The sequence below is a fragment of the Spermophilus citellus genome, assembly GCF_964194105.1.
Source record: "Spermophilus citellus genome assembly, chromosome: 5".
Lineage (NCBI taxonomy): Eukaryota > Metazoa > Chordata > Mammalia > Rodentia > Sciuridae > Spermophilus > Spermophilus citellus.
In genome coordinates this window covers 94,882,785-94,896,833 of record NC_138186.1, presented here as the reverse complement: position 1 = coordinate 94,896,833, position 14,049 = coordinate 94,882,785, and positions in this window count along the sequence as shown.

Here is a 14,049-nt window from a genome sequence, read left to right as displayed (position 1 = left end):
AAAATAAAAAGAGAGAAGACGATGATTCCATAATCACGTTTGATGACATGCCCCCAATGACCTAAAACCTCCGATAGGCCCCACCTCTTAAAGTTTCAACTACCTCCTAGTAGTGCCAAGCAGGAACCAAATTGTTAACCCTTGAGCCTTTGGAGGACATTCCAGATCCAAACGATAGCAGTGGCTTAGTTCTTACAGCTTGTACCTGCTATTCCCTTACCCAATATCTTTTTATTTAGTTTCTTCTGTATGACAACTGCCATGATTGGCACTGGTGCTAAGCTGTGGGGCATCTGTGAAGATTCTTTAGTGCCTCTCTGCAGTCACTTCTCATCAAGCTGAGGCTCAAAGACCTCTTGGGCTTCAGGAGCATTCCCACCAGGTCCATTCCCTCAAGAGGCTGTGACTCCCATACTGTCTGTCTTAGGGTGGGAAAGAAATAGCAATTCAGTTGAGCAGGAGGGAATATGAGCTTGGCTTTGGCATGACCCTTTTGTACTAGTGTTTCATTGTCACATCCAAAGCCATTCAAGCGAGTCCATGAGACTTTATGTAGATGCAGCCCTTATTCTCAGTTGTGTCCAGGAGATGAGAATCCAGGAGTATCTCCTTCTATAACACTAATTCCAAAGCCAGGGATGATCAGTTTTCCTCCTTGATTTTTAAAATGCTATAACTTACATACATTGTGCAAATTTAAAAAATGGCATATGGCATCTTAATATGTATACCATAAAGACTATTTGACCAACAAAGATTTGGGGGAAATGTCATAAATATAAATAAAAGAACCATTTCATTTAGAAATGAGTCTGCTAATAATTCCTTTCTGTCATATTCACTCAGACAGTAAAAAATCCCCAAAGAATGAAGTAGCACTCACTGTGCTACCAATACAAACCCCAAATCAAGGCACTCAAACTTCTGATATCATAAAGCCATCAATTAAATTCCCAAATAAAAACTTCTTATTCTTCTTTTAGTTTGGTTTTTACTTTTATAAACAATTATCCCTACCCCCACAATCAGTTCCTGCTTGAGTTCTTTTAGTTTATAACTGATTTTTTATATGTATCTTTATATTTTCGTATAACATGCTATAGTATCCTCATTTGATTCTCCAGTTGTAGACATTTCTTTTGGCTTTCAGTTATGCAAAAGGAGAGTTTTGCTCTTTGTGCATGTGTGTGGGTGTGAACACGCATGTGGGCTACCTCTGTGATTAGATTAGCTCTCCCAATAAATATTTTAATTTACATTTGTAAAACAATGTCAAAATAGTTGATATTTTTTCCTGTTTTTCTACATCTTTGGTTTTCTTGAAGGTTGTCAATAGCTTTTTTAGCCTTTTTCTTCATTTATTAGTTTTCTATGTATATAATACTACATTCTCACTCAAATCCTCCACTGCATGACTTTCCTCAAGCATATTTGATAGTATATCTCTTTTATCTGATTGAATGAAACTCAGTAGAACTTCATACCTGCTCTGTTGAGTTTGGTTGATCTTGTGAACTCTCTAGAACAGCAATCATCTTGGGATTTCCTCCATTATCATTCCACCATCCTGAGAATTATTTTTTCCATTCTCCTAAGTTGGAGCCCCATTTCCTGGATTCCATATATTTTTTCTCTTTTTAAAAAATTCATCCCTTCTTTTTACTTACGCACATACTGCAGTTGCTTCCTAAGAAAAAGTACACGAGTGATCAATTTATGAGACTGTCTTGTATTTTACCCACATACTTTATGCAGACATTGGGCACAAAACATCAGGTTTAAAGAAGCTTTCTCTTTCTGAATTTGAAAATTTTCTTCAATGTCTTCTAATTTTTAGTGTGCTGTTGAGAATTCAAAGCCATTTTCATGGCTGATCCTTTGTGTGAAACCTGGCCCTATAGTTTCATGTTTCTTGCTTCCCTTCTCCCCCAATTCAGAAAAAGTTCACTAATTTTTCTTTTGTTTTTTTTTTGTTTTTTCATTTTTGAAATTCTAGGCATCTGAAAATTCACAATGGTGTGTATCATAGGTTGGGTTTCTTGGAAGCAGGCTCTGGGGTGAAAATGAGTGTATGAAAGGTTTACTAGGGAGTGTTCTTGGGACAAACATCTGTGGATGGAGGGTAGGAAGTACCAGAGGGCAGGGGGAGAAGCTAAGCTTTTAAGTACTCTCAAAGGAACAATAGCTGGTGGGGTCTGTATTGGCCTTATAGTTGGGATGACCCTTCAGAATAGTCCTGCACTGGGTCAAGGAGGCCTGTACTTCATACCCATGCTGACTGGACATGGGTTACCCCTGGGAGGAGGTGTGAGTGTCCTTCCCCAGAAAAAGGCAGCATTCTTCTGCTGAGACAATCCCCAAAGAGGTGGGCAGCTCAAGATGGATCCTTCCCATTGGAAACTCATCCATTGGTATGGACTCCTGTCTTGAGTTACTTCTCTGATTAGTCTTTTTTCCAATTTCTCCTTTTTCTCTTTCTAGTATTTGCTTGAGTGTGGGATACTAGGGCTTACTTCTTACTTTCTAATTTTTTTTTTCTGACACATTTTCTTTTTTGCTTTTTTTGTGTGTGATATTTTGTCAACTTTATTTTCTAATTTTCTTCACTTAAGTTTTATTTTTAAATGTATACTATCTTCTTTCTAATTATCTGTATTTTCTAAAACATACTCTCATTTTTTTTAGCAGTATACTATTCTAATTTCATGGATGCAAAGTCTTATCTTTCCGAGGTTTTTAGCATAAGAACTTTATTTAAACAATAGATGTTATGAAATTTTCTTTTCCTGCATTTTTTTTGGTCTTCAGGTGATTTTTAAATGTTTATTTGGCCTTCCTGTTTTAATGTTTGAGAATAGGGCACTCACGATCTAACTGTAAATTCCATAAGTGGACCTGAGGCTAACTGTGGGCTAAAGATCAGGGTGGCTTCAATTAGGACAAATCCAGTATCAGTATTTTTGAAAATTTTTCCTTGGTTTAGTCAAACTCTTTAGAGAAGGACATTAAAATATCTTATAGGAGGAAATAGTACAGATTCTGGAAGGAGAATGTGGAAAGAGAGTTGGAAAGCAGAGGCTCTTGATAATACTTTTACTTAAGTACCTACTTTCCATATCTTTGTCTGGGCCATTTTTTCTCCAGCTAATAAATCTTCTACTTTACTCTCTCTGGAGGATAAACTTTTATTTTCTGCTATAGTAAGGAAGATCAATCACCTGCTTTTGGTATTGGGGGAGGCATTTGGATTTCTCATGCAGATTGTTAACCAAGAGATCTTCTATTAACACTAACTTTACCCCTATTTTCAAAAGGCTTTGGAGCTGCCAATTCCTCACACTTGAGGGGTTTCTGTGACATAAATCTGTTTTTTTCCTATTTGTGTCCTGTTTATTTTTTTAGATGTGTTAAACCTGTTGCATGAATTTGTTGGCTTTCTAGCCCCTAGAATTCTGTTGATTCTTTTTTCTATTTCCCTTGTTCCTTTGGGGTTATGATTTTTTAAAACCCTCTTTTCTGTCATTCTTTTAGAGGGAACATAGTAAATAGAACAAACTTCAATCCTTAACCAGAAGTAAAGACACAACATTTTTGATCATTACATTTCTCTGAAATTCCCTTGAAGTATTTTAATTGAAATTGGATTGATTTAAGTATCCATCAAAACCCTCCATTTCCTTCTGTTTAGTTTCATAATTATAAGTTTAATGTTCTATAATTTCTACACTTCCTCTGTAAATGGGAATTAATAAGGGAATAATAAGGTCAATACATTGACCACATTATAAATTGAAAGTTAGTGAGAACTGAGCAAGAGATTCTGAGTATTTTGTGTATCACAGCATTTTGTGGTAGAACCAGTAAAGTGTGAATCTCTGTCTCTGCTACTTAGTAGCAGAATGAAAACATAATACCTTTGAAGTCCTTATAGAATAGCCATGATAAATCAATATTGCATTTAGCTGAAGGCAAGAATGAGTAGGGCATGGTTGTAGGGTCCCTAGCAACCACTGACATGTGACTTGTGCACAACAGAAGGTAGTTTTCCTCTCTAGCCTAGGAGGAGGGAGAAGAGGATGTTGGCTAGGTGATACTCCCTGTTCCTCAGGACCCTCAACTACTCTTTGGAGCCCATACTTGCTCCTGTGGAATTCATATCTGTTCTTCTATAGTAAAGACTCAGGAAAAGGAGGCCCTGGGAAAAAAAGAGGAGGAGCTAATGGTAAACAAGAGGAGAAAAGGGAGTGAAAGTGAGAAGAATAAAGTGAAGGACACATTGATAGACATATTGTTGACAGGAGTGGCATTGGTGGCGGGGGCTGGGGTGTGTGTGTGCATCTGGTTACCTTAGGAATTAACATCTAGAGAAAAGCATGAGGTTTCTAAATTAATCTGAAGACCAAGGAGAAAACATTCGGTTTTGATATGTTTTTTTTTCAGGGGTGTTATGTTTTTCTCCTGTTGTCTCTCCATTCTGTATCAGCTGACTATGATGAATTATTAATTTTCTCACTACTGGAATGGGAAAGATAAATAAAAAGAAGACGAAACTTGAACCCATCCTTTTAGATACTGGCTAGTAACTCTGGTGACAGTTTGAAAGTGAAGAAGGCATCAGTGGCGCTAACGATGTTTGCTGTACCTAGTCTCCATTATTGGGGATAAAAATGGTATGGTTATATGTCGATTTGAAGGAATGATATGTCACCGAAATAAATGTTCTACATCTGGAAGTTCCTCTTTCTCTAAAAATAAATCTAGGGCTGAGTTGAAAAGTTGGATCACTTTCAAAATTTGAGTTTGTCAGATTTTAGTGGTCACTGGTGGAGGACCAGAAAAAACAACAAAGAGAAGGTAATTAGTTACCTGGGGACAGAGGCTGTTTTAAAAAATAATATTAAAGTAACAATGTGCAACGCTGCCAGATAGGAAGACTCTTGGGTCGAGCACAGTTCTATAAGGGAGGCTGCTGCTTATCCATTATTGTTATCCAGGATCCGAATCTACCCTGTACAAGTACTTTTATAGAAATCACTGAGAGTTTTTTTAACTTGGACATTTATGAATATAACAAGGTGTTTAAAAATGACAGAACACTTACCAGTAAAAGGGCTCTGCAGCTTATAAAACAGTCAAGCATTTTACTGATGAGAAAGCATACCCAACAACCCAATCCCGACATTGCAGTGCTGCGTCTGGTATTGTTCTGAAGCCCCATCCCAAGTCATCAGCATAAGCCTCTTTACAGGGTTACTGTGTGACCAGGCGTGATTGTGGGAATCGTCCTTGTAGGGGTTTTGTTCAAACCAGCCTCTTCTTTCATCATCTTGCTCTGCATCTTTTCTGATCTTCAGTGTTCCATGATGCTCTGCCTCCCATTTTAATAGTCACATCCTCCTAATAAGATGAATATCCTAATTGTGGCCATTCTCATTACATGGCTGCAGTTGCTCAGAAGTCACACTTTTAAAGTGTCATCACCAGCTGTGTTTCTACGATCAATACAACTGCTGTTTCCAATTTGCTCACACAGGGCAGACTCCTACATGGCTGGGATATGAAAGAGAACCCCTATCTTTCACCAGGCTACTCTCAAACCCTCATCAGATTCTTTACTGTGTCTGGGCTCTGTCCCTGTGCTCTGCACATGCTCAGGAACATCAAGGTTTTTGTACATAGCTACACTATAAAAAATATTAAAAAAATAACTTTTTTTGGTTGAAATTTCTACCATCTGGAAACTTCTCTCCCACTTTGTTTAAGTCATTGCCTGAAGTGTATCTCCTGGGCTGTACTTTTTTTTTTTTGGCTATGAAAACATGGTTCACTATGTCAATATTTGGAGTCTGTGTGGACACAGGACCATATTATAGCTTATCTAGTAACTGTGATAGACATCATTAAATTTTTTTGTGAAATATTTTACATGCATAAAAGACATTGTTAAGATATACGTACAGTATGAAGAAGACAGAAACATTCACCTACTACTTAGAAACATTCACCTACTACTTATGGAAGACAATATTGTCAGTCTTTTTAAAACCTTCTATGTGTTTCTCTAATCCCATCTTCCTCTCTTTCATTAAAGGTAATACTACCCAGAATTTTGAGTGAAACATTCTCTTGCTTTTCTTTATAGTTTTAATATATTTGTACATCACTAAACAATATATTAGTTTTGAACTTTAAGTGGAACTCTGGTATATAAATTCTCCTGTGAGTCCCTTTTCCTACTCAGCATTACATTAATATCATCCATATTACAGTTTCTTCATTTTCATTATTGTGTAATATTCTATTTCATGAATGTACATTATATTTAATTACCATATATTATATAGTTAGTATCTCTCTCTCTCACACACACACACACACACACACACACACACACACACACACAAACATCTTTGGGTTGCTTTCTTTTCCCTCTGACACTCAATAATGAATTGAATATCCTAATGCATGTCTCATGATCAAATCCATGAAGGGAATTCTTGGCTTATAAGGTTTATATGTATTCAGTTTTCTAATTTAATCCCATCTTTAAAGGTGCTTATAGCATTTATTCTTTAGTAATCACTTGTTAGAATTTCTATTGCTCATATTGTTGCCAATATTTAGTATGGTCAGATTTAAAATTTTTTGCTAATCTAGTAGATGTCAAGTGATACCTTATTGTATTTTTATTTCCATTTCTTCATTACTAAATGAGATGAAAACCCTTTCAAATTTTTGTTGGACATTTCAATTTCTTATTTTAAAGTGCATTTTAAAATCCTTTGCTCATTTTTCTATTCGTCTGTCTTTTTTTAAAAAGATTTTTTAAAATATAGACACACTATCTTTACTTCATTGATTTATTTTTATGTGGTGCTGAGGATTGAACCCAGTGCCTCACATGTGCAAGGCAAGTGCTCTACTGCTAAGCTATAACCCCAGCCCCTCATCTGTCTTTTTATTAATGATTTATAGAAGTTCTTTATATTTATTGTATACAAAGCCTTTGTTGTTAGTAGAAGTTGGAAATTTCTTTTCCTACTCTGTGGATTACCTTTTAACTGTCTTAGAATGCTTTAGGATAAATCATTTTCTTGATTTTAATGTAATCAAATTTTTTATTTTTTAATGGCTCTTTCATATTTTAAGACATTTTTGTAGTACTATGAGTTCATGAAATTATTTAAAATTTTTTTATCTTGATAAAATTGATAGTTTTATAAAACTGAGCCTTCCAGTTTATGAATGTGACATCCTATCTTGTCATTTGTTATCAGGCCTCAAGGAAGGCAAGCACCTGGAAGCCAGATTGAAGGATTTCCCAAAGTGATCGAACTTCAAGTGCTCCCAGCCCAAGAGCTACTTACATAAGTAAGCAAATCCTCAGATGGCTCCTGCTTCTAACTGCAGGTTCACTCCCAGACTTCAGGCCTTCCCAGATTTCTCAACCTCATGAAGCAGTGATAAGCCATTCCCACTTTTTCTTTTCTAAAATCTTGGTTCATATAATTCATCAGCAAAATAAAGCAACTATTATCTTGGACGCTTAAGTTCAAAGGTTTGTTATGTAACAATAATAGACAGTAATAAAGACTCCTTCCTTAATTTCTCAGTAGAATTTCATAATTTTTCAGTAAAAGGCTCTACACTTCTATTAGATTGATTCCTAATTAGTGGATAATGTTAGATGTAAATAGAATTTATTTATATATGTATTGACGATGAAGTACCTTGTTGTTTCATTTCCTAATAGCTTGTTAATTGAATTGATTTTAATTGATTTCATACAAATTTTGCTGAAATTAACAACCTTATTAAATTTTGTTTAAATAAAAAAAAACTTTGTACATATTTTAAAAATTTTATACATATACAATTATCACCTACAAATGTGACCAGTTTTGTTTCTGTCTTTTACATGTAAAGTGTGGGAAATTTATATTTTTTCTTGCATTCCTGCTCTAAGTAGGACCTCCAAAACGATGGTGATTAAAAGTGGTAAATAGTCAATAATCTCATCTTATTTCTGATTTAAAAGGCCAATACTTTCACCTAAAGTATCTTGTTTGCTATAGATTAAGATAGTTATTTGTCATTTTAATTTTACCAGGAGTTTTTATTATTTTTTTTAAACCTTTTAATTATTATTTGGCACGTATTGAGCTAAGTGTATGTTCTCTATATATTCTTGGATTTGGTTTGCTTTTCTAACTGATATTTATGATAGGCCTGAAATTTTACTTTCTTGTTCTCTTTGGTTTTGCTATTGATGTTATAGTAGCTTCTAAAAACAAATAGAGAAACTTTTCCTCTTTTTGTATTTTCGGAAAGAATTTGTAAAAATGGGTGTGTTTTCTTTCAGCTTTGAGTAGAAATTATGTTTAAGATCACCTGGTCATTGTATTTTCTTTTATGTATAAAGACATAACTATGGATGTGTTTTCTTAGTGGATAGAGGATAAATCAGGATTTCTATTTCTTCTCAAATACTTATATGTTTATATATATGTTTAAAGAATGTTTTTGTTTTGCCAACATCTTAAGTAATCCATTTACTATAGATTCTTTTCAATTTGTAGACATTTATTTATGTCTTAACAAGTTTGTTTTTCATAAATTGGTGGAAAGTTGGTGTGAAATGTTGAAGATGGCCGCGAATAGAGTGCATCACACCCTGTGTACTGTGCTACTGCGCAGGTGAATAACGAGTTAGAACGACAAAAAACTATCTTGTTAGGAACTTACAGCAAAATGGGGGTGCACCAAAACCTAGAGGAAGGATTTCCAGCACCGAGGTCCAGTAATTGAGTCTCATACACGAGCCAACTGTGCGACCGGAGATCCGGGCTGACTGATCTGCGCGGCCCGCCCCGTGGCTAGAGACGGCGGGGAGCAGCCAAGAAGCGACCAGCAAGCAGGGAGATTGCTGCAGATTCTGTGGAGTCCTGCCGCCTGAGCACTCATGGAGCCCCGGGCTGAGTTCAGGATTTCAGACAGGGAAGGAAACTGGACAGTTCTATCCCCCACAACGGAAACTCCACCAAGGAAACTAGCAGCCACCATCTTGGAGAGCTGAAGTAACCACCGACACTCTCCGACAGATTGCAACAATAAAACAGGTGTGTGTTACTCAGCTCATCTCCCATATAGTGGGGAATTCGCATAAAATCTCTCCTAGGCTCTCCGGAGGAGGGATTATCAGAGCAAGCCTGCATAAAGACTAGAGACACCTGACCTTCAACTCCCCCTCCCATCAGCGGGGAAAACTAAACCTGTATTGCCAGCACAGGGGGAGGGGCAAGCGGAAAAAATCAAAACAATAGAGTGCGGGGGTGGGGTTCTCAATAGCCACCCTCCACGCCCAACAAACGGCAGGCCAGAGTACAGTTTGAACTGCCGAGAGGCATCACTCAGGGGAAATCTGGTCTAGCACGAGAAACCAGGACTAGCAGGAGAAACCAGGGGACTAGAGGCCAGGCCCTCGCGACTGGGTGGCTGGAGAATGCACGCCTGCTGGCAAAACTCCACCCGCCGCCCGCTCGACTGGGAGGCTGGAGTCCGCCTCCTGCCGGCGACCAATGACCGACCGCACGACTGGGCAGCTAGAGATTGCCCGGCCACCAGCAACACCCAGCCCATTGCCCCTGCGACTGGAGACTGCATGCCCGCGGGCGACCGATCGCCCGCCAGCTGACCGCGCGACTGTGCAGCTGGAGACTGGCTGCCCACTGGCGACCAACTGCACGACTAGGCGGCTAGAGATCGCCAGCCCACCAGCGACAGCCGGCCCATTGCCACTGTGACTGGGCAGCTGGAGACTGCACGCCCGCCGGCGACCAAACGCCCGCTGCCAGCGCGACTGGGTGGCTGCCAGCGCGACTGGGTGGCTGGAGACCGCCCGGCCGCCGGCGTCCGGGAGCTGAAACCAACCAGAGACAGTCCAGTCCCACCCCTCCATTCGGACACCCCAGTAAGGAGCCTGGGGCCCGCCATAGCAGAGAGGTGACGTCACTGGAGCTCAGCTGTCGGAATTCCTTCCCAGGGAATCCACTTTAGCAAGCATAGTCTACCAACACAAAGGAGAGACAACAGAGATATAAAACCAAAACAAATTTATAGAAGAGAGCAGAAACACAGCAATCAAATAGAGCTGTAAAGTAGCATGAACATCATGAAAAAACAAGGGAAAAAATGAGTACAAACAATGCAGGACAACTTAATTCTACAGGAAGACCTAGAAGCATCAGAAACAGGGATAGAGAAAGAACTCAAGGCATACCTAACTCAGATGGAAAGGAATATTAGAGAAGACATGAGACAGCAAGTCCAAGGAATAAAAGTATATTTTGAAAATGAATTAAACAAACAAATTCAAATGGCAAAGAACGTGCTTTACCAGGAGATAGAGATCTTAAAAAAATAAAACAGTAATCCTAGAAATGCAGGAAACTATAAACCAAATTAAGAACTCAAACAAGAATATTAGAAATAGACTAGATCAAGTAGAAGTCAGAACATCAGATAATGAAGACAAAGTTTATCTACTTGAAAAGAATATAGTCAACACAGAAAAGATGCTTAAATCCCACGAGCAATCTATTCAAGAAATATGGGATGTCATAAAAAAACCAAATTTGAGAGTCATCGGGATAGAAGAAGGCATAGAGAATCAAACCAAAGGAATGGACAACCTATTAAATGAAATAATTCTAGAAAACTTCCCAGAGATGAAAGATGGAATGGATTGCCAAATCCTGGAAGCCTAGAGGACCCCAAACATTCAAAACCATAATAGACCAACTCCAAGACATATAATTATAAAGATAGCCAACATACAGAACAAGGAGAGAATATTAAAAGCTACGAGAGAAAGGAGGCAGATTACATTCAGGGATAAACCAATTAGGTTAATGACTGACTTTTCATTACAGACTTTAAAAGCGAGAAGATCCTGGAACAATGTATTTCAAATGCTGAAAAATAATGGTTTCCAACCAAGAATACTATATCCAGCAAAATTAATCTTCAGATTTGACAATGAAATTAAAATCTTTCATATAAACAAAAGCTAAAAGAATTCACAGCCAGAAAACCAGCACTGCAAAGCATTTTGAGCAAAATACAACAGGAAGAGGAATTGAAAAGTAGTGCCCAAAACTAACAGTGGGGGGTATCTCAGTAAAGGGGGAGGAAAATAACCAAAAAGTAAAAACTAGCCAAACTAAAATAAATAAATAAATAAACATGACTGGAAGTACAAATCATATTTCAATTGTAACCTTAAATGTTAATGGCCTAAACTCACCAATCAATAGACATAGGCTAGTAACCTGGATCAAAAAAACAAATCCAACAATATGCTGCCTTCAGGAGACTCATATGATAGGAAAAGACATACACAGGCTGAAGGTAAAAGGTTGGGAAAAATCATATCACTCACATGGCCCTCGGAAGCAAGCAGGAGTGGCCATACTCATATCGAATAAAATCAATTTCAAACCTAAGTTAATCAAAAGGGATAAAGAAGGACACTATATACTGTTTAAAGGAACCAGCCACCAACAAGAAATAACAATTATCAATTTGTATGCACCAAACAATGGTGCTGCAATGTTCATAAAACAAACTCTCCTCAAGTTCAAGAGTCAAATAGACTACAACACAATAATTATGGGTGACTTCAACACACCACTCTCGCCATTGGACAGATCCTCTAGACAAAAGCTGAATAAAGAAACTATAGAACTCAATAGAAAAATCAATAACCTAGACTTAACTGACATATATAGAATATATCAACCATCATCAAGTGGATACACATTCTTCTCAGCAGCACATGGATCCTACTCAAAGATAGACCATATATTATGCCATAGGGCAACTCTTAGTAAATATAAAGGTGTTGAGATAATACCATGCACCATATCTGATCATAATGGAATGAAACTGGAAATCAATGATAAAATAAGGAGAGAAAAATCCTACATCACATGGAAAATGAACAATATGTTACTGAATGATCAATGGGTTACAGAAGACATAAAGGAGGAGATAAAAAAATTCTTAGAAACAAATGACAATACAGACACAACATACCGGAATCTATGGGACACAATGAAAGCAGTTTTAAGAGGGAAATTCATTTCTTGGAGTTCTTTCCTCAAAAAAAGAAAAAAACCCAACAAATAAATGAACTCACAATACACCTCAAAAACCTAGAAAAGGAAGAGCAAAACAACAGCAAATGTAGTAGAAGACAAGAAATAATTAAAATTAGAGAAGAAATCAATGAAATTGAAACAAAAAAAAATTGAAAAAATTGAAAAAACTAAAAGTTGGTTCTTTGAATAAATAAATAAGATCGACAGGCCCTTAGCCATGCTAACGAAGAGAAGAAGAGAGAGAACTCAAATTACTAACATACGGGATGAAAAAGGCAATATCACAACAGACACTACAGAAATACAGAAGATAATTAGAAAGTATTTTGAAACCCTATATTCCAATAAAATAGAAGATAGTGAAGATATCGATAAATTTCTTTTTTTAAATTTTTTTTTATTTTTTTAATTTTTTTTATTGTTGGTTGTTCAAAACATTACATAGTTCTTGACATATCATATTTCACACTTTGATTCAAGTGGGTTATGAACTCCCATTTTTACCCCGTATACAGATTGCAGAATCACATCAGTTACACTTCCATTGATTTACATATTGACATACTCATGTCTGTTGTATTCTGCTGCCTTTCCTATCCTCTACTATCCCCCTTCCCTCCCCTCCTCTCCCCTCCCCTCTTCTCTCTCTACCCCCTCTACTGTAATTCATTCCTCCCCCTTGTATAATTTTTCCCTTTCCCCTCACTTCCTCTTGTATGTAATTTTGTATAACCCTGAGGGTCTCATTCCATTTCCATGCAATTTCCCTTCTCTCTCCCTTTCCCTCCCACCTCTCATCCTTGTTTAATGTTGGTCTTCTTCTCGTGCTCTTCTTCCCTAGTCTGTTCTTAGTTACTCTCCTTATATCAAAGAAGATATTTGGCATTTGTTTTTTAGGGATTGGCTAGCTTCACTCAGCATAATCTGCTCTAATGCATTCCATTTCCCTCCAAATTCTATGATTTTGTCATTTTTTAGTGCAGAGTAATACTCCATTGTGTATAAATGCCACATATTTTTATCCATTTGTCTATTGAAGGGCATCTAGGTTGGTTCCACAGTCTTGCTATTGTGAATTGTGCTGCTATGAACATCGATGTAGCAGTGTCCCTGTAGCATGCTCTTTTTAGGTCTTTAGGGAATAGACCGAGAAGGGGAATAGCTGGGTCAAATGGTGGTTCTATTCCCAGCTTTCCAAGAAATCTCCATACTGCTTTCCAAATTGGCTGCACCAATTTGCAGTCCCACCAACAATGTACAAGTGTACCCTTTTCCCCGAATCCTCTCCAGCACTTGTTGTTGTTGGACTTCATAATGGCTGCCAATCTTACTGGAGTGAAATGGTATCTTAGGGTGGATTTGATTTGCATTTCTCTGACTGCTAGAGATGGTGAGCATTTTTCCATGTACTTGTGGATTGCTTGTATGTCCTCCTCTGAGAAGTGTCTGTTCAGGTCCTTGGCCCATTTGTTGATTGGGTTATTTGTTATCTTATTGTCTAATTTTTTGAGTTCTTTATATACTCTGGATATTACGGCTCTATCTGAAGTGTGAGGAGTAAAGATTTGTTCCCATGATGTAGGCTCCCAAAGTATTTCAACTTGAAAAGAACATAGACAGCTCAGCAAGACTGCTAAGAAACCATGAGCAGAACATCCAAGAAATATGGGATAACATTAAAAGACCAAACTTAAGAGTCATTGGGATACAGGAAGGCACAGAGCTCCGAACCAAAGGAATAAACAATCTATTCAATGAAATAATACGAGAAAACTTCCCAGACTTGAAGATTGAGACAGAATCCCAAATCCTAGAAGCCTACAGGACGCCGAATGTGCAAAATCACAAGAGATCCACACCTAGACACATTATAATGAAGATGTCCAAC